Consider the following 26,675-nt stretch of genomic DNA (forward strand, 5'->3'; position numbering starts at 1 on the left):
GCCATACTAATGGCGCACGATGGGCTATACTAATGGCGCACCGCGTGGTGCGCCATTAGTATACCAGATACTAATGGCGCACTCGGGGTGCGCCATTAGTATTTAATTCTAATGACGTGGTGCTAGTGGCGCACCAGTAGTGCGCCATTAGTAGGCAAAACTGGTGCGCCACTAGCAGGCCTTTTCCTAGTAGTGGAGCGACTGCAACATGGCCGCCGTCGCTGCCACCCGCTACGACTACAGACCCACTGGCACACTCCGGCCGCCGTTGTCCACCATCACCGCCAGAAGATTAAGATCGGAGCCGCCGCATCGATCTTGAGCAGCTGACGCGCGAGCAGATGACCGCCGCCACCGAGCCGCTCGGGCTTTGCCCTGGCGGCGTCACCTACGGCGGCGGAGAGGAGAGTGGTAGCGGAGGGGGGGGGGGCGGAGGAGGGAGGCAGGGACGCCCCGGTGCAGCACGGCGGCGCTGCACGGGAGCGGGGGTAGGGAGGAAGGGTCTGGCGGCGGCTCCTTTATTGGTGAGTACTAGAAAATATTGACTGCATTGCAGATCATAGATTGTTTCCTATCCAAACTGTTACATGCTGCTCTTAAGGTTTTTCTGGATAGTTGTTTTAGTATACATACCTAAAGCAGGACTCTCAAGTCTGAACCTTACTCCGTTGCAGCTTTGTTTGGCGAAAGAAGATTGAGCGTGCTGTAACTGAAGGACAGAAGGTGGACATTTCTATGAAAGCTGAAAAGAAGAAGCAGAGGGAAAGAATGGTATTATGAACTGTAGATTTCACTAGCACTATTTCTTATATTATTAATTTGAACTTTGAAGCCTATATAAGTATCACTCCTATATTTCCTGAACACAAGGATGGATCTTCATGCAATTAACAAAGTCTAGATTTCAGATTTGTGATTTTTTTATTTCAAGATGAAATATCTCTGTCTTGTGATTGCTGACCAGATTAGCATTATGTTCCTGTCGTCTTATGGAGCAAGAGGAATACCCACAGTTCATTCTGGATTGTTGGTGGTGGAACTACCTGTAATTATATTAAAATAAAATATTGCCTGCTACAGTATACACCAGATCATGTTCTAAACGCGAGTATAACTGCAAACACCATTAAAAAAATAAAGCATATTAAGTGTAAAGATGTGCCTCAACACATCTACCATTCTTAAGAAGTTGCTCCCCACTTCTTCCTATTCTCTTATCATGCACACTGTCCACGTCAGCAGATTGCCACGTCATTATTTAGTTTCCAAAATCATCCGATTAGCCTTATTCCCTAAGGTCACGGCGCTGCATGCAAGTGTCCATCTCGCTAGGCATGCTCGATAAACCGCAATCAATATGTGCATGCAGTGATTCTAGCATCTTAGAAACTCCGCGTGTTAAATTCCTGAAAAGTACTACATGGGTCTTCATAATTAGCTTTTGGCATTAAGGGGGTGTTTGGTTCAGGGACTTTTTAGTCCCAGAGATTAGAAAAAGTCCCTAAAAAACCCTAGGAACCAAACGGGAGGCACTTTTTCTACAGGGACTAGAAAAAGACTCTACTAGAGAGTTTTTTTTAGTTAGTCCCTGGGACTAGAAAAACTCATATGACTTCTGAACCAAACACCCCCTAATTCAAGGAGGCAGGCAACCAGACCAACGCATGCGGTAGTGTAATTTTGCATGCGTGGAACGTGGGTGGGTGATTGATCCAATTAATGGCAGCACTGATTCCGTTTCAGCACGAATGATTCGTTCCCTCAAAAAAGATCCCACCGGTTCTTCTCATCTTCTCTCTCCATATATACCGCGCTGCCGCCGACGATGCATTCACGCGTTGTCACCATCGAAGAGCCCCTCACTGCTGCCGGCTCCAGGCCTCATGATCGTTTTCTTTCTCTCTACCGCTGACGGAGCCCTCCAATCCCGGCCGTCGCAGGTTATGATGGCCCAAGACTAACTCTCAGGCGTCGACAAGTTGAGCTGTACATGACGCCACCGCTCTCCTTCAAAATCACTTGCCCGAGAGGTGGGTGCTCTCCTTCCTCTCAATTTTCTCATATATGAACGTATTTTTGAGTTAGCTTGCATTGGTTTGACGCTCTGATTTGTGTGTGGTTTTCATAGTAGGAATCTCTTTTGCATCCCCTGCGGCAACAAGTCCGGTCAGTCTCTCTCCCCCAAACTCATTTCTAACTCAACTACTGCTGACACATATATCGAGATGTGATGGATCATTTTTTCTTCAATCCGGTTGTTTTTTATTGGAGGCACTAGATGGTGAAAATTTCTTCTTCCTTTTGTGTTCTTTAGGGTTGTGGAAAGAACAAACAGATGAAGCTACCATGTATTGTTCCCCAACAACTGCATCTCTCTGTCTCCCTCCCTCTCACACATGTTAATTTAGTACAAATTCGGTACTTTTATTGCTCTTTTCTGGTAGTTTTGTAGAATCACAACATATGACATACTGGGGTTCATTTCAGGTAATTTGCTCCGTATGAGTAGTATTCCATTGTGAATTTTTTGGTATCTTTCTATTACCTGACAGATACAATTGTGTGATTGACATTGTTTTTCTTCCCAATAATGCAGGGTTCTACTGTTGTCACAACAATCATCTACCTACATAAATGAAAAATAATTATGAAGCGACTCTTATGAACATACTTGCATTCTCTCTCTTATGAACATACTTGCATTCTCTCTCAAATTTACGATTAACTACTCCTATAGATTTACTATACATGATTTTTTTATAGATAGAATATCAGTATTTGATTGTTATGCTTCTAATAACAATCCAAACAACAAAGGTTTTTCTCGCAGGAAGATTAGGTATGGGTTGTTCTCATTGTCCTTTAATTTAGTTGCTCTTTGTCTATCTCACAAAATATTGCTCATTGTTTGCTGGTAGTGTGCTAAATAATACTCTATGTAGTAAAATGGAGTGCACATGTTTCGATTAAGTAACGATGACATTTCGTATAGTTGGTTATCTTTCGCTCAATAAGTGGATCAAGGTGGAGAAGGCAAGATGATTACTATTCGGGCAAATTAGTATGAAGTATATCTTTTTCTTGCTCCGATGCACTTCCAATAGACAACCAAATGATATATGTTACTTCTCTTAATGTTGGTGATGCATTCTTCTAATTTTGTAAATATGGAGAAAGTCTACCATATATTAATTTGCATGACTGTTTATACCATTCAAAGCTTCAAATAGACATGTATTTATATTATTTGTTTCCATTAATCTTTCTCACTCTATAAATCCTCCAATACACTGCTACAAAATCCCGCAGCAACGCGCAGGGTATCATCTAGTTCGTAAACATTATATGTGTTGATCTGATCCCTGCAAAAAGGGGTCATTGGTCTTATGCATTGTACAGGGTTTTTTGTCTGATGGCTGTTAGAGTTATATTAAGTGATGTCTTTTGGCCTTTTGCATTCTAGTCTCTTGGCATCCTCTTGTAGCCTTTTGGCATCCTTGTGTATGTGTATATATGTTGGAATTGGCCTCCTAATAATACAAGTTGCTATTCTCAACATGGTATTAGAGCTCTAGGTATTTTTTCTCCGCACGCGCAACTCATGCTGCCTCCGTCCATCTCCAGCTACAGGAACTTCTCATCCAAGCTAGGTAGTTGATCCAGCCGCTGGCTACTTGTTGCCCTCCCGTGGAATTCACTTGGAATCGATTTGGCCCTCGCGTGGAATCCGCTGGCCAATATTGGATTCGCATGGTCTCAATCGATCCAGCCGCTGGCCGCTCGTCCTCCTCCAAGATCACTGCCGGCCGTGGGCCCCGTCCGCGCCGCTGCTGCTTTCTGCGGCTACCGGCCACCGGCCTCGTCCGCGCCGCTGCTGCCTTCCGCGGCGCCACCGGCCGCCGGCCCCGTCTGTGCCACTGCTGCCGGCCGCCGGTCCCGTCCGCGACGCTGCTGTCTTCCACGGCTGCTTGCGAGGCGCTCGCGTGGTCACGTGAGTGGCTGCTGCTGTTGCTTGTCCGAGTGTCTTCAAGCTCCAGTGCCCCGCCGCTACTACCCACTCCTCCGGGTAGCGAGGCCCGCTCTCGTGAAGGCCGCTCTCGTCCTCGTACTCATTGTGATTACTGCAACAGGGATGGTCGCCCTGAGTCTGACTGCTTCAAGAAGGAGCGTGATATGCGTAATAGGGAGCACAATTCTTTCTTTGGGACTCGTGCTTCTTCCTCGACGCCGTCTACTGTCTCCTTGACTAAGCAAGATATTGTGAAGCTCAAGCATCTACTTGTTGCTTCAAGTTCTTCGACAGGTACTGCAGGCTCTGTGACTGGTGCTTCTAGTGCTGAGCGCTTCTAGTGCTGAGCACTTCTAGTGCTGAGCGACCACTGGCTACACAGTCAGGTACATCCCCATGGGTTCTGGATTCTGGAGTTTCATTTCATATGTCCTTCGATTCTTCTATCTTGTCCTCTCATAGATCTCTCGATTTTCCAGTTAATGTTCTTACTGTTGATGGTACTCCTCTTCCTGTTGCGAGTCGAGGCACTCTTGCCACTTCTTCCTTTTATGTTCCAGATGTTTCTCATGTGCCTCGCCTTACAATGAACCTATTTTCTGCGGGTCAGCTTATTGATACTGTTTGTTGTGTCATTCTTGACGTTGATTCTTGTACTATCTAGGATCGCCACACGAAGGCTCTGGTTGGGGCTGGCCCGCGCCGCCATGATTCTCAGGGGCTTTGGGAGTTGGACTGGCTTAATGTTCCTTCCACTACCACCACACTCGCCAGTCCATCTGCCTTCGCCGCTTTAGCTACCAGCTCCTTCCAGCAATGACATCATCGACTTGGTCACCTCTGTGGTTCTCGACTATCGTCTTTAGTTCGTCGTGGTCTTCTGGGGCCCGTCTCAGGAGCTGTTTCCTTACAATGTCAGGGTTATAGGCTTGGTAAACAAGTTCAGTTACCTTATCCTACTAGCGAGTCAGTGTCGCAGCGCCCTTTTGATTTAGTACATTCAAATGTGTGGGGTCCGGCTCCCTTCTCTTCCAAAGGGGGCCATCGCTACTATATTATTTTTATAGATGATTTGTCTCGCTATACTTGGCTTTACTTCATGTCTTCTCGTAGCGAGGTTCTCTCTATTTATAAGCGTTTTGCCGCCTCGGTCCACACTCAGTTCTCTACACCTATTCGCGTGTTTCGTGCTAATTCTGCTGGCGAGTATATCTCCAAAATGTTGCGTGGTTTTCTTGCCGAGCAAGGTACTCTTGCTCAATTCTCTTGTCCCGGCGCTCACGCTCAGAATGGCATGGCTGAGTGCAAGCATCGTCACCTTCTTGAGACAGCTCGTGCAATGATGATTTTCGCCTCTCTTCCGCCTCATTTTTGGGCTGTGGTTGTCTCCACTGCCACATATCTCATAAACATTCAACCCTCATCTGCTCTACAGGGAGGTATTCCTCTAGAGCGTCTTTCTGATCATTCTCCTGATTATTCTGCTCTTCGGTTGTTTGGTTGTGTTTGTTATGTTCTCCTTGCCCCCCGAGAACGCACAAAACTAACCGCTCAGTCTGTTGAGTGTGTTTTTCTGGGCTACAGTGATGAACATAAGGGTTATCGGTGTCGGGATCCTGTTGGTCGACGGATGCGTATTTCTAGGGATGTGACTTTTGATGAGTATCGTCCATTCTACCCACGACCATCCTCTTCGACCTTTTCAGTAGAGGATATCTCTTTTCTCACATTTCCTGATACACCTCCCTCTGTGCCTCATATTCCTACTCCTCCTTCTCGTCCCACTATTGCAGATCCGACACCATCTTCTCCTATCGTTTCTTCTCCTTCCTTATTGCATGACACTCCACCTTCATCACTGATGTCTTCTCCATCTCCATCACCTCCAGTGGTTCCTTCTCATCCCACTTTTCCTTTTCATTATACCCGTCGTCGACGTGTTATGGATGAATCTACTGACGTGCCATCTACTTCTGGTGCACCGTCTTCCTCGTCCCAGCCGACTTATGGTCTTCGGGCTCGACCTTGCCCTCCTCCAGACCGCTATTCTCCTAGACGATATGGCCTTTCGGTTGTACTTGAGACTACCTCTTATCGTGATGCTGTTGTTCATCCTGAATGGCAGTTTGCGATGGCAGAGGAGATTGCCGGACTTGAGCGCAACGGCACATGGGATCTGGTTTCTCTTCCTCCCCGTGTTCGTCCCATCACTTGTAAGTGGGTCTATAAGATTAAGACTCGCTCTGATGGTTCTTTGAGTGTTATAAAGCTCGTCTTGTGGCTCACAGCTTTTAGCAGGAGCATGGTCGTGATTATGATGAGACATTTGCTCCCGTGGCCCATATGACCACTGTCCGCACACTTCTCGCCGTGGCCTCTGTTCGCCACTGGTCTGTGTCACAACTTGATGTTAAAAATGCCTTTCTTAATGGTGAGTTGCATGAGGAGGTTTATATGCATCCACCACCTGGGTATTCAGTTCATGGCATGGTTTGTCGTCTTTGTCGTTCTCTCTACGGCCTTAAGCAAGCCCCTCGCGCTTGGTTTGAGCGTTTTGCCTCTGTGGTCACTGCTGCTGGTTTTTCACCCAGTGATCACGATCCAGCGTTGTTTGTCCACCCTTCTGCTCGTGGTCGCACTTTTCTTCTTCTATATGTTGATGACATGATCATCACCGGCGACGATTCTGAGTACATTGCCTTTGTCAAGGCCTGTCTTAATGAGCAGTTCCTTATGTCTGATCTTGGTCCTCTTCATTACTTTCTTGGGATTGAGGTTTCCTCCACCTCTGCTGGCTTTTTTATTTCCCAATAAAAGTATATCCAGGGTCTTCTTACTCGTGCGGCTCTTAGTGATGAGTGCACTGCTGAGACTCCTACGGAGCTCAATGTTCACCTTCGTGCTTCCGATGGTGAGCCCTTGTCTGATCCGACACGTTATCATCATCTTGTTGGGAGTCTTGTGTATCTTGCTGTCACTCGTCCGGATATCTCCTATCCTATCCATATTCTGAGTCAGTTTGTTTCTGCTCCCACTTCAGTTCACTATAGTCACCTTCTCCGTGTTATATGATATCTTCATGGCACGATCTCTCATCGTCTCTTTTTCCCCGTTCCAACTCGTTACAGCTCCAGGCCTATTCGGATGCTACATGGGCTAGTGATCCTACGGATCGCCGTTCACTTTTCTACCTACTGTGTCTTTCTTGGTGGTTCCCTCATTTCCTGAAAGACGAAGAAACAGACTGCAGTTTCTCGTTCGAGTGCAGAGGCCAAGTTGCCAGCTATGGCTCTTCTGACGGCTGAGGTGACTTGGTTATGATGGTTACTGGAGGATTTTGGTGTTTCTGTTACTACACCTACCACCCTCCTGTCAGACAGCACAGGTGCTATCAGTATTGCGTGGGACCCCGTGAAGCATGAGCTTACCAAACACATTGGTGTTGATACTTCTTATGTGCGCGCTGCTGTGCAGGATCGTGTTGTTGCTCTTCAGTATGTGCCTTCTAAGTTACAGCTAGTGGACTTCTTCACGAAGGCTCAAACTAGAGCGCAACATGGATTTCATCTCTCCAAACTCAGTGTTGTGGATCCACCATGAGTTTGAGGGGGGTGTTAGAGTTATATTAAGTGATGTCTTTTGGCCTTTTGCATTCTAGTCTCTTGGCATCCTCTTGTAGCCTTTTGGCATCCTCATGTATGTGTATATATGTTGGCATTGGCCTCCTAATAATACAAGTTGTTATTCTCAACAATGGCTACCACAAGAAACATATACCCTCCTATTTACTTATTTTTCTTAAAAAAGGTTAAAGTCTACGATTTTCTGTTTTTGTTCTGGTGCCTAATACCTTTCCTGCGCTTTAAATTTAGGCTGAAATAGAGAAGGTTAAGAAAAGAAGGGAGGAAAGAGCAATTGAAAAATCACAGCATGAGGAGGAAATAGTCAGTATATATATCTCTGCTTTCCATAAGTCATATCTAGTTTCGAGTAATATTGCTTGTGCAACTAAATATCTTCTTTGTATTTTGTAGGCATTGTTAGCCAGAGAAAGTGCACACGTGGAGTTTCAAGATTGGGAGAATAAAGAGGAAGAGGTCCGTACTTCACGTCCTGAAAATAGGATGCATCTTTTGTCGAACTAACATGTGTCCATTATTAAACAGTTTTTTATGTTGATATGCAGTTTCATTTTGATCAAAGCAAATTTAGGTCTGAGATCAAGTTACGAGAGGGACGTACGAAACCTATTGGTGTCCTCCTGAAGAATCTAACTTTGCAGACGAATTTAATGTCGAGTTAAACGAGCCCTACTTGGTGTTCAAGGTATATACCGATTCATTATCCTTATTGATACCATTAACCAAAGGGTTGTTGTATGCTTGCGCTAAAAAGAAACCTCAACATAAGTTTCATTATTACTTCTACGTTTTAGGTGGTACACTCAAGCACACCATTTTGTCTGACCTATTCAACCTTTATTACAATAGAATAATGTACACTTAACGGTGATGGGTCGCTACTCTTCGCTGCGGTCGGCACTCTTGGCTGCTAAATTCTCATTACTCTGTGTATTTACCAGTGAACTGATTAACCTATAATGATTAAGTATGCATTTCATCTAACATTTAAGTTATATCACTCCATTCATTTTGTGTGCCGTTAGTTTGCAGTATGGTTTTTCCTGAAATTTATTCGGAAACGGTGGAGTAAGTTGTTGTTTCACTGAAACTACACCGACACCTTTTGTTGTGTTTCTGCTCCTTAGGGCTTAATTAGACTTTTGTAAGTTTTTTTGGTTATGTTTTGGACAAATGAGTTTGTTATTTTCTCTTTATGAGCGTTCATGTTTCCCTGTTGTATGCTCCCTAGCAGAATATGCAGTACTAATTAAGCAATCTTCTTCTCTTGAATTTCCCTATCATAGAAGTATTGGTTTATTCCCATCTACTGGATTCATAGGTATCTTATCAAGCTCTAAAACTAAAATCCATTCGTACATATCTTGTCTCTCTTTATTTTCACTCAAAATCGTCAGCCAACCGTGAATATTATGTTAAGGCCCTGTTCGGATCCCCTCCGCTCCCCAACTGCAGCTCCCGGAGCGGAGGGAGCGCCAGCACAATCGCGCGGAGGGGCTCCAACCCAACTCCTTGCGCGGAGCGGAGTTGAGAGTCGGAGAGCTTCCAAACAGGCTCTAAATTTAATGCCAGACTTATTGACATACAAGTGCAGTAGAATTCCAAACTTGACATATTTGAAATTTCAATGGTCACCAAGTATTGAACAAGTTATTGCAAAGTTCAAGCTGCATCTGCATTAAGCCATTGTACTGACAAATCACAATCCGTCAGCAATTAGTGTGCAAAACGAGAGAAATAGGATCTCTCTGTGTTGTTCTTTCTTCTTCTTCTTTTTTTGCGGGGCTCTGTGTTGTTCTTTCGTCCATATATAACATAGTTGTACCATCTGTTCCCACTACCTTCATACAACTAGCCCACATTTTAATGGGATCCATCCTTCTTCCACAATTACTGAAGGATATTTAATTTGCTAAATTGCAGGGATTAACAGTGACGGAGATGGAAGAGTTACGTGATGACATCAAGATGCATCTTGATCTGGACAAGGAAAGCCAATTAAATGTCAAGTAATGGGAGTGTCTTTACACACCCTCCTCAATATTGTTGGTCCCATAACAATCGTGAGCGTAATGTCTATTCCAATGATACACACCATATGACTGCTGAATGAGCTAAATAGTACTACCTCTGTAAACAGAGGCCATTGGAGTTCTTATAGAAGTCACCTAAAACATCTTATAGAAGTTTACAGAGGGAGTAGTTGGTAGTCTCAGCTAACAGTATTTTGATATTTTGCTCTGTCAGTTTCGATCTGGCAAAATATTGTGTCGTCTGGTATGTCAGGACATGTTATTTAGCTAGTTATATACCCTTAGTTCCTCATTGAAATGAAACCAAGCTTGAGAGCGAGTTTGTAATATGGCAGGAAATCTCACTAATATTAAGTTTATTTCATTTCATGGTTGTATGTTCATCAATGATATTTATACGTGTTAACCCCATCTAATTTGGAACTCATTAGGCACTCATGGAAGTGTATTATTGGGAGCTAGGCGAGGTTCAGAAAAGACATGTCGGGGACCGGGCTAGGGTGCGTGGTGAGGAACCACCCCGTGAGGTTGAAGAGAGAGGCTTGCATGCAAGTATCGAGGGGGGTGTAAATGATCTCTTGGACGGTAGGACTTCCACAGCGCTAGAAGAGATGCAAAGTTGTGATAGTCTGGCTTATTAGGGATGATAGACTACTCATATCAATAAGGAATTCCTTCTTTTCCGGAAGCCCATTCGGACAGAACTCCAAAGTTAAGCGTGCTCAGCTTGGGGTAATTTCAGGATGGGTGACCGACCGGGAAGTTGCTCCCGGGTGTGCACGAGTGAGGACAAAGTGCACAGAAAAGACTAGTATTGATCTGTGGGGCCAGTCTAGATCCCGCCAGGAGTAACGACCACCGGCGGGTGTGTTCGGGGCGTTACAAAAGTCAAATTGAGTCCCAGATGCGCTCCGGAACTGCAAAAGTTGTTGAATACTGGGAGGCATTTTGAAGCGCCTTCATATATACAAAGCAAAGTATGTCATGATTGTAGTTCCTAGTTTTTGTGATAATAATGGCTCTTTAATTTGACCAAAGCAATGTGGTTTCTGGTTATACCTTTGTATATCTTTGTTTTATTTGTACAACACAAGCATAATGGTGTACAAATACCTTAATTTGACCTTGTTTCTGTAACATTATTGTCAAAGCCACATGATTTGCAGTCTGGTACAAATGGCAAATAGTCTTGTGGAGCTGCTTTCTCTAACTATCTGAACATACAGTTGATCAACGTTATTTCTCATATAAGAGAGGCTTATTTCTTATTTGTATCACAGGCTTGCCTGAGGAAAATCCATGCTTCTCTCTTACAGAAGCATCTGCATCGTCTAGAGAATGTCGGTGCTCCTGAACAGGCTGTAGAAGCTGATGAAGAATCAGACACTAAAGAGGAGGATGTGATGCATGATGATGAAGGTTCAGATTTACTTATGATGAGTTAACACACACACACACCCTCCCCCCTCTTTTAGATAACTATGGTTGTCTGTCTTTCTGATTCCATGTGCAGATGATAAACGATATTCACCAGAACCTATAGAACATATAGTTGAAGCAACAGAAAGCCATTTGGATGAGGAAGATGGATATTTTTCGCACGAATACATGGCAAGGAAGATGGAGATGCAATTGATCCTGACGAGAACAAGGCAGAACTGGTACAGAGTCACTCTTTGCAACACTCGCTTTGTACAGTAAGAGAATGCTAGCCTGAATAGTAATGGTTGTTTATTCAGTCAAAACTATCTTGTCATTAATTACACCATGTTGTGACACTAGAAAGTTAAATCGACAGCCTATGATAGCAATACTTGTGAAGTTGTAATAAGGCAACATTCCACTAAGATCTTAGGATAATCTTCCGAGCAGTTCTAGGCCTTCATGCATGTTTACCCTGAAAATGCATCCTAGAACCAAGGACTTCTTTTAGCAAGCAACTGGAGCTCTGCCTCTTCAACAACAACAAAGCCTTTAGTCCCAAAAAATTTAGGATAGGCTAGAGGTGAAATTCATAAGATCTCGCAACCAACTCATGGTTCTGGCACATGGATAGCAAACTTCCACGCACCCCTGTCCATGGCTAGTTCTCTAGTGATACTACAGTCCTTCAGATCCCTCTTTACAGACTCCTCCCATGTCAAGTTTGGTCTACCCCGACCTCTCTTGACATTATCGGCACACTTTAACCGTCCGCTATGCAATGGCGCTTCTGGAGGCCTGCGTTGAATATGCCCAAACCATCTTAGACAATGTTGGACAAGCTTCTCTTCAATCGGCACTACCCCAACTCTATCATGTATATAGTCATTCCGGAGTCGGTCCTTCGTTGTGTCGCCACACATCCATCTCAACATGCGCATCTCCGCCACACCTAACTGTTGAACATGTCTCCTTTTAGTCGGCCAACACTCAGCGCCATACAACATTGCGGGTCGAACAACCGTCCTATAGAACTTGCCTTTTAGCTTTTTGTGGCACTCTCTTGTCACAGAGAATGTCAGAAGCTTGGCACCACTTCATCCATCCGGCTTTGATTCGATGATTCACATCTTCATCGATATCCCCGCCCTTCTACAGCATAGACCCCAAATATCTAAAGCTGTCCTTTTGAGCCACCACCTGCCCATCAAGGCTAACCTCCTCCTCCTCCACGTGCCTAGTTGTACTGAAACCACACCTCATGTACTCGGTTTTAGTTCTACTAAGTCTAAATCCTTTGGATTCCAAGGTTTATCTCCATAGCTCTAACTTCCTATTGACCCCCATCCGACTATCATCGACGAGCAGCGCATCATCCGCAAACAGCATACACCATGGGATATTTCCTTGTATGTCCCCTGTGACCTCATCCATCACCAGAGCAAAACGATAAGGGCTGAAAGTTGCCCCTGTTGGGAAACGTAGCATGCAATTTCAAAAAATTCCTACGTTCACGCAAGATCTATCTAGGAGATGCATAGCAACGAGAGGGGGAGAGTGTGTCCACGTACCCTCGTAGACCGAAAGCGGAAGCGTTTGACAACGAGGTTGATGTAGCCAAACTTCTTCTAGATCCGACTGATCAAGCACCGAACGTACAGCACCTCCGAGTTTTGCACACGTTCAGCTCGATGATGTCCCTCGCCCTCTTGATCCAGCAAAGGTGACGAGGAAGAAGATGAGTTCCGTCAGCATGACGGCGTGGTGACGGTGATGGTGAAGTGATCCGCGCAGGGCTTCGCCTAAGCACTACGAAGATATGACCGGAGGCGTAAACTGTGGAGGGGGGCACCGCACACGGCTAACAATTGTTGGTGTGTGTTGTAGGCGCCCCCTCCCCACGTATATATAGGTGGGAGGGGGAGGGGAGCAACCTTGGGGCGCCCCAAGTAGGAGGAATCGTAGGTTCATATCCCAATTCGCCCCCCTTCCTTATTTCACCGAAGGGGAAAAGGGAAGAGGGAAGGGAGGAAGGAAAGGGGGGGCCGAACCCCCTCTTCCTTCTCCTATTCGGCCTCATTCCTAAAGGGGGGCGCGCCACCCCTTGTGATCTGGTGTGCTCCCCTCTTATGGCCCATAAGGCCCATTATTTCCCCCGGGGGTTCCGGTAACCCCCCCGGTAGTCCGATAAATACCCGATACACTTCGGAACACTTCCGGTGTCCGAATACTATCATCCTATATATCAATCTTTACCTCGCAACCATTTCGAGACTCCTCGTCATGTCCGTGATCTCATCCTGGACTCCGAACAACATTCGTTCACCGAATCACATAACTCATATAATACTAAATCATCATCGAACGTTAAGCGTGCGGACGCTATGGGTTCGAGAACTATGTAGACATGACTGAGACACCTCTCCGGTCAATAACCAACAGCGGAACCTGGATGCTCATATTGGTTCCTACATATTCTACGAAGATCTTTATCGGTCGAACCATAATGACAACATACGTTATTCCCTTTGTCATCGGTATGTTACTTGCCCGAGATTCGATCGTCGGTATCTTTATACCTAGTTCAATCTCGTTACCGGCAAGTCTCTTTAATTATTTCATAATACATCATCCCGCAACTAACTCATTAGTCACTTTCCTTGCAAGGCTTCTTGTGATGTGCATTACCGAGAGGGCCCAAAGATACCTCTCCGATACTCGGAGTGACAAATCCTAATCTCGAACTATGCCAACCCAACGAACACCTTCGGAGATACCTGTAGAGCATCTCTATAATCACCCAGTTACATTGTGACGTTTGATAGCACACAAGGTATTCCTCCGGTATCCGAGAGTTGCATAATCTCATAGTCAAAGGAATATTTATTTGACATGAAGAAAGCAATAGAAATAAAACTGAACAATCAATATGCTAAGCTAACGGATGGGTCTTGTCCATCACATCATTCTCCTAATTATGTGATCCCGTTCATCAAATGAAAACACATCTTTATGGTTAGGAAACTTAACCATCTTTGATTAACAAGCTAGTCTAGTAGAGGCTTACTAGGGACACGGTGTTTTGTCTATATATCCACACATGTATTAAGTTTTCGGTTAATACAATTCTAGCATGAATAATAAACATTTATGATGATATAAGGAAATATAAAATAACAACTTTATTATTGCCTCTAGGGCATATTTCCTTCAGTCTCCCGCTTGCACTACAGTCAATAATCTAGTTCACATTGCCATGTGATTTAACACCAATAGTTCACATCTTTATGTGATTAACACCCATAGTTCACATCGCCATCTGACCAACACCCAAAGGGTTTACTAGAGTCAATAATCTAGTTCACATCGCTATGTGATTAACACCCAAAGAGTACTAAGGTGTGATCATGTTTTGCTTGTGAGAGAAGTTTAGTCAACGTGTCTGCCACATTCAGATCCGTATGTATTTTGCAAATTTCTATGTCTACAATGCTCTGCATGGAGCTACTCTAGCTAATTGCTCCCACTTTCAATATGTATCTAGATCAAGACCCAGAGTCATCCAGATTAGTGTCAAAGCTTGCATCGACATAACTCTTTACAACGGACTCTTTATCACCTCCATAACCAAGAAATATTTCCTTAGTCCTCTAAGGATAATTTTGACCGTTGTCCAGCGATCTACTCCTGGATCACTATTGTACCCCTTGCCAAACTCATGGCAAGGTACATAATAGGTCTGGTACACAACATGGCATACTTTATAGAACCTATGGCTGAGGCATAGGGAATGACTTCCTTTCTCTCTCTATCTTATGCCGTGGTCGGGCTTTGAGTCTTACTCTACTTCACACCTTACAATACAGGCAAGAACTCCTTCTTTGACTGATCTATTTTGAACTCCTTCAAAATCTTGTCAAGGTATGTACTCATTGAAAAATCTTATCAAGCGTCTTGATCTATCTTTATAGATCTTGATGCCTAATATATAAGCAGCTTCACTGAGGTCTTTCATTGAAAAATTCTTATTCAAGTATCCTTTTATGCTATCTAGAAATTCTATATCATTTCCAATCAACAATATGTCATCCACATATAATATCAGAAATGCTACAGAGCTCCCACTCACTTTCTTGTAAATACAGGCTTCTCTGAAAGTCTGTATAAAACCATATGCTTTGATCACCTCATCAAAGCGTATATTCCAACTCCGAGATGCTTGCACTGGTCCATAGATGGATCGCTGGAGCTTGAACACTTTGTTAGCACCTTTAGGATCGACAAAACCTTCTGGTTGCATCATATACAACTCTTCTTTAAGAAATCCATTAAGGAATGCAGTTTTGACGTCCATCTGCCAGTTTTCATAATCATAAAATGTGGCAATTGCGAACATGATTCGGACAGACTTAGGCATTTGAAAGGATCGAGAAGAGGTGTCTAGAGGGGGGGTGAATAGACTCTTAGAAAGAAAAGTTGTAGTTTTTAATTTCTTTAAGATGAAGTGGAGTTTTAACACAAGTTTAAACATTCACAATACATATCAAGCAAGGATGACAAGAGTATATGAGCAGCGGAAAGTAGATCATGCAAGTTGCAAGAATGTAAAGGGATGGGATTGGAGTGTGCAAACGCAATTGGAGACACGGAGATTTTTGGCGTGGTTGCGATAGGTGGTGCTATCGTACATCCACGTTGATGGCAACTTCAACCCATGAAGGGTAACTGTTGCGCGAATCCATAGAGGGCTCCACCCACGAAGCGTCCACGAAGAAGCAACCTTGTCTATCCCACCATGGCCATCGCCCACGAAGGACTTGCCTCACTAGGGTAGATCTTCACGAAGTAGGCGATCTCCTTGCCCTTACAAAGTCCTTGGTTCAACTCCACAATCTTGACGGAGGCTCCCAAGTGCCACCTAACCAATCTAGGAGACACCACTCTCCAAAAGGTAATAGATGGTGTGTTGATGATGAACTCCTTGCTCTTGTGCTTCAAATGACAGTCTCCCAAACACTCAACTCTCTCTCACAGATTTGGATTTGGTGGAAAGATGATTTGAGTGGAAAGCAAGTTGGAGAAGGCTAGAGATCAAGATTTATGTGGTTGAAATGGAATATCTTGACCTCAACACAAGTGTAGGTGGCTCTCTCTCAGAAAATGTATGCTGGAAGTGTAGGCATGTTCTGATGGCTCTCCTCACGAATGAATAGTGGGTGGAGGGGTATATATAGCCTCCACACAAAATCTAACCGTTACACACAAATCACCAAACTCGGTGGGACCGAATAATAAAACTTGGTTAGACCGATTTAGTTCAAAATGTGACCGTTAGGATTTTTGATGGGACCGATATGATCAACTCGGTGGGACCGATGTGCTAGGGTTAGGGTAAAACCTCATCTCAGTTTGATCGATTACACAAACTCGGTGGGACAGATTTTGGTAAGAAGCTAACCAGAGAGTTGGTCAAGCAAACTCGGTGTGACCGATTACAAATCTCGGTAAGACTGAAAATATTGCAACAGGAAACAGAGAGTTTGCAAGCCCATCTCGGTGAGACCGAGATCCCATCGGTGAGACCGAATTGATTAGGGTTTCTGGCAGTGGCTATGTCAAGTGAACTCGGTGGCGCCGGATAGAAAGTTTCGGTGGGGCCGAGTTTGACTTTTGGTTCGGAACATATGTGGATATGAGAAAGTGGTTGAGGGTTTTGGAGCACATCACTAATTATTTTGAGCAAGCAAGCCATTAAGCAACACCTCATCCCCTTTTAATAGTATTGGCTTTTCCTATGGACTCAATGTGATCTTGGATCACTAAAAATAAAATGCAGAGTCTTGAGCTTGAGCCAATCCTTTGTCCTTAGCAACTTGAAGGGGTTCCACATCCTCTTGTCCATGCCACTCCATCTGTTGAACTTGTCTGAAATATTCTAGATAAAAACATTAGTCCAACAAGAGATATGTTGACATTAATTACCAAAACCACCCAGGGAGCACTTGTGCTTTCAATCTCCCCCCTTTTGGTAATTGATGAAAACATACATCAAAGCTTTAGATAAAGATGTAGAGAATAACAAGTAAAGCTTTGGAAGAACATGTAACATGCATAGGCTCCCCCTACATGTATGCAGTCATGTAACTAAGGAATGTGAGAGCATGTGAATGCATAGACATGACAGAGCAAGCAATGTGTTACATGTATCTTGGCTATATGCATCAGAGCAAATGATATGAATATATGAAGTGTAATCTCAAGTTCATGATTCTTACTTGCAAACAATATGTACATTAGCAAGAAATCTTCATGCACATGAGTATGATGCATATACTTACCTTGTGGTCTTGAGCTGGCTTAGGAAGAGATGAACCTGAGTAAACAAGGTTAGATAACACAGATACATCTACTAGCCAGAGCAAACCAAAGAAACCACAAGAATACCAAGACTCGGATGACATGTAGAGAGTGAGTACTGAGTACTCTATTGGATGTAGACATGTCCCCAAAGGTAAAAGATATGCAATGAATTCAAAGACTTCCTTCCCTAGTAGTCTTTCTCCCCCTGAATCTTATATTGAATAATGGGAGAAAACAGGGAAACAAAATCAGAGCAAAAACAGACCAGATCAGATTAATATAAACATGTCTTTCCCCTCTTAAAGACATGTGTCTCCTCTCCTCTTGAACACCAAGCATCTCGGGCCTTTGATGTGATTATCTCTCTCTCCCCCCTATTAAGTGATTAAGCTTTGATGTGATCTCTCTCCCCCTTTGACATCAATTTCCAAGAAGGGATCTTCTGGAGTGTGAGTCAAAATAGGTTTGGTCCTTGAGTCACAGAGCAAAGCAGCATATAGAGTGTGATGCTGGTAGAGGACAAGAATCATCTTTTTGACTGTACACAGTAGGGCAAAACCCCACTGCAAATTTTTGTTTTTATTAATCTAAAAAAAGGAGAGTCCCAGAAAGGAACCAAAGTACAAAAGGCTTGAGATAAGCCAAGGAGGAAGACAAAAGAAAGAGAAAAGAAAGAACACTAACACTAAGAACACTAACAACTAAGAATCTAGGATTACAGGACAAGATTATCCAGCCAAAAACAGTATGCTCCAGCATATCTCTTTTTAATTCTGAATCTGAGAAGAGAGAGCTCCTCCATGAAGATGGCTTTCCACCTTTGAATGCTGGGTGGAATTGCTTGGAAAATCATGTTGTTCCTGGAGATCCAAATAGCCCAAGAGGCAAGGATAACTATCTCCATGAAGAAAGGTACATGAAGTTTCTGTTTGAGATCAAGAAAAGCTTCCATGATTGAAACGTTTGCTTGTCTTGAAGGGCAGATCAGATCCCAACACTGTGCAGCAAAAGGGCAAGTCCAGAAAAGGTGCTGAAGAGTCTCTTCCTGTGGACAATTGTTGACAACACAATTATAGCTGCCCAGCTGAAAAGATTTCCTTCTCAGAAGATTTCTAGTATTGAGCCTGTCATGAAGTAGTCTCCAAAAGAACACCTTATGTTTTGGCTGACAAGAACTGCTCCAGATCCAATTGAACTGTTGTGGTACAACTCTAACTCCCATCAGTACTTTATATGCCTTAGCCACAGAGAATTGCTCAGTTCCCCATATGTAACTCCAAGTATCCATGTAATCCAAAGTGTCAGAGGCCCTTAAAGCAATGCATATGTCCTCCATATCCCCAAATTCCTGGAAAGCTTGCATAGTCAGTGGCAGATGAAATAGGTCCTCTAAGTATTCAGTTTGGAGAATGGTGTGAACAGTAGCATCCTTGTTTTTCACAAACGAGAATAGGTGGGGGAACATGTCCTGCAGGCAATGTGAGTGCCAAAGATCAGTCCAAAAATAAGCACTCTTTCCATCACCTATGTTGCATCTGGCCAAGGACTTATAGTGATCAATCAGCTTAAGATTTGCCTTCCACCAAAAAGATCCCATCCAGCTATTACCAGGTAAAGAATCATTGCTGTAGTAGGATTCCCAAATCAAATTGACCCAGGGAATATTGTGTCTGTTGTAGAACTTATGTAGGTTCTTGAGAAGCAATGCTTTATTCTGAACAAAAATATCAATCACTCCTAAGCCACCTTGATTTTTAGGTCTACACACAGTACTCCATGCCACCATGGCAGGTCTATGGTCTTCCAAATCAGGTCCTCTCCAAAGACAATGTCTCAAGTATTTTATGGCTTGGGTTTTGATGGTGACAGGCACATCAAGGCATCCCATGAGATAGATCAATAATGAGTTGAGGACAGATTTCACAAGCAATAATCTCCCAGCCAAAGTCATAAAGGTGGACAATCACACAATCTTCTTCTGCAGTCTTGTGACAAGAGGAAAACATTGCTCAACAGTAGGCTTATGAAGGCCTAGGGGTACACCCAAATACTTGATTGGAAAAGATTCCTTCTTGCAATGGAAAGTATTTATTAAAATCTCCATCTTCTCTTCTGGCACATTTATTGGAATCATACTTGATTTATTCTAATTAACTTTAAGGCCTGTGGCATCAGCAAAAGTATTGAGAAGGGCTTTGAGGCAATGTAATTGCTTTGCATCTGCTTGTAGAATAACCAAGGTGTCATCAGCATACTGGACAATTGGAAAATCAGGGCATGACTCCACTTGCAAGGGAGAAGTTACCAAACCCAGGTGCATTGCCTTGTTGAGAATTGTCTGAAGTAGATCGGCAGCAAGCACAAAGACAAGAGGGGACAGAGGGTCCCCCTACCTTACACCTCTAAGGCAATAATTTTTTTCCAGGAACACCATTTAGTAATATAGCAGAGGATGCAGAAGTAAACAGTAATTTAATCCATGTAAGCCATCTGTCCCCAAAGCCCTTTGCTTTTAAAATATCCAACATAGCCTGATGTTCAATGGTGTCAAAAGCCTTTTCAAAATCCAATTTCAGAACAATGATTTCCTCCTTTGACTTATGACATTGGTGCAAATATTCATAAGCCCACCCCAAACAGTCATGAATAGATCTTTCTTTAAGGAAACCATATTGGTTGATGTGGACAAATTTCAGAATCACCTTTTGCAATCTAGTTGCCAGCAGCTTAGTAACAATTTTCAGACAGCTGTTCAGTAAAGAGATAGGTCTAAAATCATTTGCTGTCAATGGAGTACTCCCCTTTGGAATGAGAGTTATAAATGAAGTGTTCAAACTCTCAAGGGAGATGTGCCCTGCATGAAAATCATAAATGAATTTGAGCACATCTTCTTTAATAATATCCCAACAAGACTTGAGGAATTCATTGTTAAAACCATCAGGGCCAGGAGACTTGTCATTTGGGAGATCATGAACAACAGCTTCAATTTCTTCTTCAGTAAAAGGCAGTTCCAGATTAGCAAAAATATCTGAATGTTGTCTCTGCCCATACAAAGAAACCAGATCAAAGTGCACTGTGGTTTTTTGGGATGTGCCCATTCTTTTTTTGTAAGCATCCAGGAGAATTGCAGCTTTGCCAGCATGATCTGAGATCTCCACTTGGTCCTCATTGTGAAGAATAGCAATATGGTTATGCCTGTAATTGATGGAAGCTTTTGTGTGAAAGAATTTTGTGTTTTCATCTCCAAACTTCACCCCCTTGATTTTACCTCTCTGCTTCCAATAAATCTGTTGATTCCTTAGTAATATAAGCAGTTGTTCTTTAAGCATGGCCCTGCAGTTCCATTCATGAATATCCAGCTCTCTAAATTCCTCAAAGAAATCCCACATGAAGATGAGCTCATTTAACTTTGCAATTGCAGTTTTCAGACAGGACAGAGATTTAGCCCACAGCTTCAAAGCTCTTCTTAAAATCTTGAACTTAGCATTCAAAGACTTAACAGAATCAAGGTTTCCCACTGGGATGCTCCAAGCAGAGGCAACAACCTGTTTGAAATCAGAATGATGCAGCCAATAGTTCTCAAACCTGAAGACTCTTGCCTTTGGGATAGAAGTACCAACTTTTATTACACAGGGCAAGTGATCAGATATAGGTTTTGCAAGTGGTAGGACAATTGTATTGGGGAAAGAAGTCATCCAGGAAGCAGAAGTGAAAAACCAGTCAAGTTTGACCAACAAAGGGTCATGCTGCATGTTACTCCAACTGAACTTTCTACCATGCGAAGGTAATTCAACCAAACCTTGGTTACTAATTGCCTCATTGAACATAAGCATATCATTAACATCTCCCCCAGGTCTGTTCTTATCTGATGGAGCTCTCATAAGGTTAAAATCTCCCATTAAGATCCAATCAACATCATCAGGCATGTGAATATTTAGAAACCAGTTAATAAACTCCATTTTGTCTTGAGGGTTGCATGGACCATAGATATTTGAAAGAATCCAAGACTGATTGGAAAGCAAACTGGTGAACTGCATGGAAAGTGAAAACCTGTTTTGTGCAATGATTTCTCCAGAGAATTGAGAGCCATTCCAGGCCACTAAGAGCCCCCCAGAAGCTCCAACAGAGGGGAGGAAGGCAAAATTATTAATTCTAGAGGGGCAGAATTTTTTTAAGTAGGCTGTGTCAAAGGTCTCTCTTTTGGTTTCTTGAAGGCACACAATATTAAAATCACTCTCATCAATCTTCTGTCTTAAAGCCAGGCATTTGTCCTCAGAATTCGTACCTCTAATGTTCCAATTTAGAATATTCCAGTTTCTGTTATTGTTATTCATGGAAACAAATTGAGATTTTGTACCAGAGAGCAAGCACCATCACTTGATCATCATCCAAATAGGAAAGAAACTGGCATAATGCCCTGATCCACAACATAGCATAATTCCAGCAGAGTATCCAAATATGACACATGAAAGGACTAGCAGGATAGTACAGCCACAGGCATACAAGGTTCAGAAAGCACCAAGATCCAAGTCTTACAAATGGCAAAAGCAGCATCAGGCTAGGTGGTGTGGAACTACAAACACAATCCCACCACACAACACTCCTAGAAGGATTTAGCTGCCTGCGTCCAGGAGGAAGGAGAATCGACAATCCATTGGGTGCGCCGGGTTTCGGAGATTTTGCATTCATCAGACCGCATAAATGCTGATATAGCAGTTTTAACATTGGAGGGCAATTGCCGGTTTACACCTCTGAAGTTGAAGTTCGGATGACTCAAGCACCATTGCAATGACATGGGAACACTTATGGCAGCTCTTGTGAAGTATGTCGACTCTGATAGTACCAAGGATCCCGAGTCTGACGACGACAAGACAGGGAAGGGAAAGAAGAGCGGTAGCACCAAGGGGCAGCAGCACAACCCGGCGGGTCATGGAAATAATGGTAAGCGCAAAGCGGATAATAGTTTAGACTTTGTGGCTAATACCAATGTGCAGGACAAGGGCCAGCGTCAAAGGGGTAAACCTCCCCCGCGCGGTGGAGTACCAGGGCCAAATCCAGAACGTTTGTCTTACCTGTTAAACCAGCCCTGCCCGAAGCACGGGACGAAGGAAAAACCAGCCACACATCTCTGGAAGGATTGCTACATAATGCAAGAGTTCAAGAGTTCAGATTCTTTCTGGTATGATCATGGACCGGGCAGCGGTTCAGGTTTCGGATCACACGGGCCGGGTTATGGAGGAGGCAACTCCAGCTCAGGTTTTCATGGTAATCAGAGCGGACATGGCAATCAAGGCAATCAGGGCAACCAAGGTGGCTATAATAATCAGGGGAGTCAGCAGCAGCAGCAACAGTCTGGTTACCAGAGCCACCCGAAGCAGCTGAATAGTGGGCAATACCATGTTTTCACCACAAGCCTGTGCAAGCGCGACCAGAAACTTCATAAAAGGGCGGTAAATTCTATTGAACCGGCGGTGCCCCGTTACTTGCGCTAGTCGGAACCGCCCATTGTGTGGAGCCGAGAGGACCATCCTCCTCGGGTTGACAATCTGGGTCATCTGGCGTTGGTGGTGGAACCTCAGGTTGGAGGATATAAGTTCACCAAGGTACTCATGGATGGTGGAAGTAGCATCAATATTCTTTACTACGATACCTTCCGTCGTATGGGGTTAACAGATAAAAATCTTAAACCGTCGAACATTGTTTTTCATGGTGTGGTGCCCGGTAAATCGGCGTATCCAGTTGGTAAGATAGCCCTGGAAGTGGCTTTTGGAGATGAGCATGACTTGAGGTCAGAAACATTGACTTTTGAGGTGGTAAAGATCAAGAGCCCGTATCATGCCTTGTTCGGGCGGCTGGCTTATGCCAAGTTCATGGCGAGGCCCTGTTATGTCTATCTGCAGCTCAAGATGCCGGGTCACAAGGGAACTATCACAGTGCATGGGAGCCGCAAGGTTGCTTTGGAATGTGAAGAAGGTGATGCAGCATATGCTGAGTCGGTTTGTGCGACAAAGGAGTTAAAATTTTATAAAGACAATGTTGATCCGGCGGATATGACTTCTTTGAAAAAGCCAACTACGGGGCATGATCCGGCCTTGAAGTTTAAATCGTCTGATGAGACTAAGCTGGTTTTGTTCCCGACGATTCATCCCAGCAGTTCAGCATCAGCGTAAACTTGGATCCAAAATAGGAAAGCGCGCTCATCGAGTTCATCCGTGAGAATCGGGACATCTTTGCATGGAAGCCGTCTGACATGCCAGGTGTACCGAGGGAACTCGCTGACCACACTCTTAATGTTGATCCCAAGTTTAAACCGGTCAAGCAGTTTCTCTGCCACTTCAATGAAGAAAGGCGCAAGGCCATTGGTGAGGAGGTAGCTAGACTCTTGGCGGCTGGATTTATCGTTGAAGTGTTTCATCCTGAGTGGTTGGCTAATCCGGTACTGGTACTTAAGAAAAATGGCACTTGGCATATGTGCGTGGACACAGATTTGAACAAGGCTTGTCCGGCAGATCCCTTTGCTCTCCCTCGTATTGATCAAATAATTGATGCTACGGCGGGTTGTGAGCGTTTGAGCTTTTTGGATGCAACTCTGGTTATCATCAGATCAAAATGGCAGTTAAGGACCAGGAGAAGACAGCTTTTATAACTCCTTTTGGAGCCTTCTGCTATGTATCTATGCCCTTTGGGCTCAAGAGTGCCCAGGCGACTTATCAGCGTTGTGTGCAGAACTGTCTTCATAATCAGATCAGCCGCAACGTTCATGCTTATGTGGATGATATTGTGGTGAAATCCAGAAAGGAGGTGACATTGATAGACGATTTAAGGGAGACCTTTGATAACCTCCGAGTTTATAAAATGATGCTTAATCCGGCTAAGTGTGTCTTTGGCGTACCGGCAGGTAAACTCTTAGGCTTTCTGGTGTCTAACAGGGGCATTGAAGCTAATCCGGAGAAAATCAAGGCTATAACTTCTTTGGCTAAACCGAAGTGCATCAATGACGTTCAGCGCCTGGCGGGCCAGATTGCAGCCTTGAGCCGGTTTATCAGTCGCCTTGGGGAGAAGGCTATCCCTTTATATCAGATGTTAAAGAACACGGATGATTTCGTCTGGAGTGACGCCGCCAATAAAGCGTTTGAGGACTTGAAGCGGCAGCTGGCCGAGCCGCCGATCCTTGCTACTCCTATTGATAAGGAGCCCCTGCTGTTATATGTGGCTGCTAATGCCCGGGCTGTCAGCGTGGCTATAGTGGTGGAGCGCAAAGAGGCTGGAAAGGAGTACCCGGTTCAGCGGCCGGTTTATTATATCAGTGAGGTACTTATCGAGTCTAAACAACGGTACCCGCATTGGCAGAAGCTGGTGTATGGAGTTTTTATGGCGAGCCGGAAGCTTAAGCAATATTTTCAAGGTCATCCCATCACTGTGGTCAGCTCTGCTCCTTTGGGGGATATCATCCAGAACCGGGAAGCGACTGGCCGGATTGCCAAATGGGCTATTGAGCTTGGGCCTCACGGGTTAAAATACGTGCCCCGGACAGCGATCAAATCTCGGGCATTGGTGGATTTCATCAACGACTGGACAGAGTTACAAGCACCAGAGGAAAAGTCGGATCATATTTATTGGACTATTCACTTTGATGGGTCCAGGCAATTGGAGGGCTCGGGGGTTGGAGTCGTATTAACTTCCCCACAAGGTGACAAGTTTTGTTATGTTCTTCATTTAATGTTCCCTTGTACTAACAATGCAGCTGAATATGAGGCCTTACTCCATGGTCTTCGGATGGCTAAGGAGATGAACTTAAGCCAGGTTAAGTGCTTCGGTGACTCGGACCTGGTGGCTCAACAAGTGTCTGGCACTTGGGACTCCAAGGATCCACTCATGGCAGCATATCGTCGTGAGGTGGATATTGTTGCAGGTCACTTCAAGGGATATCAGGTTGATCATGTGGACCGGCGAAAGAATGAAGCGGCGGACGCTTTAAGCCGTTTGGGTTCCCAGCGTAAACCGGTGCCACCCAACGTCTTCCTGGATGTGTTGCATAATCCGTCAGTTAAGCTCCCGACAAAGGAAGATTTGGCTGTCCCTGATCCGGAAGCTCAGTTGGTGGCGGCTCTTCATGTTATCCCGGATTGGAAGGTCCCGTATCTGGCGAATATGAACCGGGGTGAGTTACCTGAGGATGAGACTTCAGCCAGGCAGATCATCCGGCGGTCCAAGTCCATGACTATTATCCATGGAGAATTACATCATTGCAGTGTGACCGGGGCATTCCAGCGTTGCGTATCTCCTGAAAAAGGCCGTGAAATCTTACATGAGATCCACGAAGGAGATTGTGGCCACCACGCCGGTTCAAAGTCTCTGGTAGCCAAGGCTTTTCGTCACGGTTTCTATTGGCTAACAGCTCATGCTGATGCTGAGGATTTGGTCAAGAGGTGCGATGGATGTAAAAAATTCTCACGACGCGCTCATGTACCGGCTCAGGAGTTGAGGTTGATTCCAATCACTTGGCCGTTTGCTACTTGGGGGCTGGATATGGTCGGGCCCTTTAAGAGATCCAAGGATAAGAAGACCCATTTACTGGTGGCGGTTGACAAGTTCACTAAATGGGTGGAAGCAGAACCAGTACGTAAGTGTGATGCAGCCACGGCAGTTCACATCAAAAAGGTGAATTTTCGGTTTGGTTTTCCACACAGCATCATAACAGATAATGGCACTAATCTATCCAAGGGTGCTATGGAAGAATTTTGTCAACGTGAGCACATCCGGCTTGATGTGTCATCGGTGGCTCACCCCCAATCCAATGGTCAAGCGGAGAGAGCTAATCAGGAGATCTTGAGAGGCATAAAACCCCGGCTTATGGTTCCTTTGCAGTGGACGCCGAGTTGTTGGATGGAGGAGTTACCTTCTGTGTTATGGAGCATCAATACCACACCCAATAGATCTATGGGTTACACACAGTTCTTCATGGTTTATGCGGCAGAGGCGGTTCTCCCTAGTGACATCCTTCATGATTCGCCTCGTGTGGCGGCTTACGTTGAAGCTGATAACGAGAAGGCACGACAGGAAGCACTGGACCTGTTAGATGAGGAGCGTGACATTGCAGTAGCTCGATCGGCGATTTATCAGCAAGATCTGTGTCGCTACCACAGCCGCCGGGTTAGAAGCAGAACTTTTCAAGAAGGTGATCTGGTGCTCAGACTCATCTAGGATCAG

At 44.3% G+C, this 26,675-nt stretch overlaps 1 pseudogene; it reads left to right on the plus strand.

The window, feature by feature from the left end:
• Positions 1-341: 341 nt before the first annotated feature.
• The window catches only part of LOC109751138 (splicing factor Cactin-like), a 185,026-nt pseudogene continuing 158,692 nt past the window's right edge, over positions 342-26,675 (plus strand).

The sequence above is a fragment of the Aegilops tauschii genome, chromosome 5, assembly GCF_002575655.3.
Source record: "Aegilops tauschii subsp. strangulata cultivar AL8/78 chromosome 5, Aet v6.0, whole genome shotgun sequence".
NCBI classification, from domain to species: domain Eukaryota; kingdom Viridiplantae; phylum Streptophyta; class Magnoliopsida; order Poales; family Poaceae; genus Aegilops; species Aegilops tauschii.